This window comes from Rhinopithecus bieti, unplaced genomic scaffold, assembly GCF_001698545.2.
Source record: "Rhinopithecus bieti isolate Rb0 unplaced genomic scaffold, ASM169854v2 scaffold_31446, whole genome shotgun sequence".
Lineage (NCBI taxonomy): Eukaryota > Metazoa > Chordata > Mammalia > Primates > Cercopithecidae > Rhinopithecus > Rhinopithecus bieti.
The window spans coordinates 445038-447667 of NW_016813612.1; positions in this window are offsets into that span (position 1 = coordinate 445038).

A 2630-nucleotide genomic window follows, 5' to 3' on the forward strand; every position below is an offset into this window, starting at 1 on the left:
ATGCTGTTACGTCCTTTGTGCACTAAATACATTCTCCACCCTTCTCTCCCTGCTCTGGCCCGCAAGCTGCGTCACCCACGCTCTCTTGCCAGCCGCCTCGTGGTTGGATTGCCAATGGGAGGCAACTTGGCTAGACTGAACTACAATCTCCAGAATCTCCTTTACAGAATGTTTCCAGTTATGGTGGGCCACAAGGAATATTCTCCTCCAAGAGCTGGAGGATGGAAGAGAGATAGTAGCAATTTTCTAGCATACACACCTTCTGTCAACTATTTAAGTAAACTAATTTAGGTACTGCTGTGAAGACATCATTTGGAAGGCCTAGCCATTCCCTGTGTGGGAGACTCCAAACAGTTATGGGTCTACAATGGCTCTCCCTTCTCCCTGGATCTTGATTTCCTGATTGCCATCTGTGGACAATAAGCTTCAGCACCTGTCCACGAAGTTCCAGCCTATTTGTGATCTTCCCAGCCCTCACAGTTGCATAAACCAATTATTTCTGACAAATCTCTCTCTCTCTCTCTCTCCCATCTCCTAATGGTTCTCCTTACCTGGTTCAACCCCAACTGGTACATTTTATTTTATTCTCACTCTTGACTAAGAATTTGGTTAGTATAGGATTCAACACTGGCAGTTATTTCCCTTCAGCACTTTGAAGATATTAAATTGTTTTTTGGCATTTATTTATTGCTGATAATAAGTGCTGTCAGCCAAATTGCAGTTCCACTTGAGATAATCTGTTTTCTTTTTGGATGTCTTTAAGGTTTTCTCATTGTTTTTGATCTCTTATTTCACTATAATGAATTAATAATTTGTTTTATTCTCGCTTTGGGTGTTGCATGATCCTTTTTTCTGAAAATTTATACCTTAATTTTGAAAACTTCTCAGATTTTATCTCCAAAACTATTGCCTCTGTCACATAGGTGTGTCTTTTGGTAAAATGATTTTTTGTTTTTGGATATATCCTCAGTAATGGGATTGCTAGGTCAAATGGTAATTCTATTTTTAGTGCTTCTAGAAATCTGCAAACAACTTTCCACAGTGGCTGAACTAATTTACATTCCCACCAACAGTGTAAAAGCATTCCTTTTTCTCCATAGTCTTTCCAGCATCTGTTGTCATTTGACTTTTGAATAATAGCTATCCTGACTGGTGTGAGATGGTATCTCGTTGTAATTTAGATTTACATTTCTCTAATGATTAGTGATGATCAGCATTTTCTCATATGTTTTTGGTCATTGGTATGTCTTTTTCTGAGAAGTATCTGCTCAGATCTTTGGTCCGGTTTAAGGTGGGGTTACTTGCTTTCTGCTTGTTCAATTGTTTAAGCTCCTTATAGATTCTGGATATTAGACCTTTGTCTGATGCATAGTTTGTGAATATTTTCTCCCATTCTATAAGTTGTCCATTTACTCTGTTGATAGTTTCTTTTGTTGTGCAGAAGCTCTTTAGTTAATTAGGTCCCACTTGTCAATTTTTGTTTTTGTTGCAATTGCTTTTGAGAGCTTAGTCATAAATTATCTCCCAAGGCCCATTTCCAGAATGGTGTTTCCTAGGTTTTCTTTTAGGATTCTTACAGTTTGAGGTCTTACATTTAAATCTTCAATCTGTTTTGAGTTAAGTTTTTATATAGTGAAAGGCAGGGGTCCAGTTTATTCTTTTGCATATGGCTAGAGAGCTATCCTAGCACCATTTGTTGAATAGGGAGCCGTTTCTCCATTGCTTATTTTTGCAACTTTGTCAAAAGATCAGATGGCTGTAGGTGTGTGGCTTTATTTCTGGATTCTCTATTCTGTTCCATTGGTCTATGTGTCTGTTTTTGTACCAGTACCATGCTGCTTTGGTTACTGCAGTTTTATAGTATAGTTTGAAGTAGGGTAATGTGATGCCCCAGCTTTGTTCTTTTGCTTGGAATTGCTTTGGCTATTTGAGCTCTTTTTTGGTTCCATATGAATTTTAGCACAGTTTTTTTTTTTTTTTTTTTTTTTTTTTTTTTTTTTTTTTTTCCCAATTCTCCAAAATATCTTTGGTGAGATTTTCATTTTACCAAAATGATGTTGGTAACTTGATAGGGATAGCGTTAGATTTGTAGATTGCTTTGAGCAGTATGGCCATTTTAATGATATTGGTTCTTGTAATCCATAAGCATGGAATGTTTTTCTATTTGTTGGTGGCATCCATGATTTCTTTAGCAGTGTTTTGTAGTTCTCCTTGTAGAGATCTTTCACCTCCTTGGTTAGGTGTATTCATAGGTATTTTATGTTTTTGAGGCTATTGTAAATGGGATTGCATTATTGATCTGACTCTCAGCTTAAATATTATTGTTGTATAGAAATGCTATTGATTTTTGTACAGTGACTTTGTATCCTGGAAGTTTGCTAAAATTATCAGTTCTAGTAGCTTTCTGGTGGAGTAGTTAGAGTTTCTTAAGTATGGAATCATGCTATCAGTGAAGAGAAATAATTTGACGCCCTCTTTTCCTACATGGATGCCTTTTATTTCTTTCTCTTGCCTGATTGCCTGGGCTAGACTTCCAGAATTATGTTGAATAGGAGTAGTGAGAGTGGGCATCCTTGTCTTATTCCCTTATTCCAGTTCTCAAGACGAATGCTTCCAGTTAGTTGTGTGTT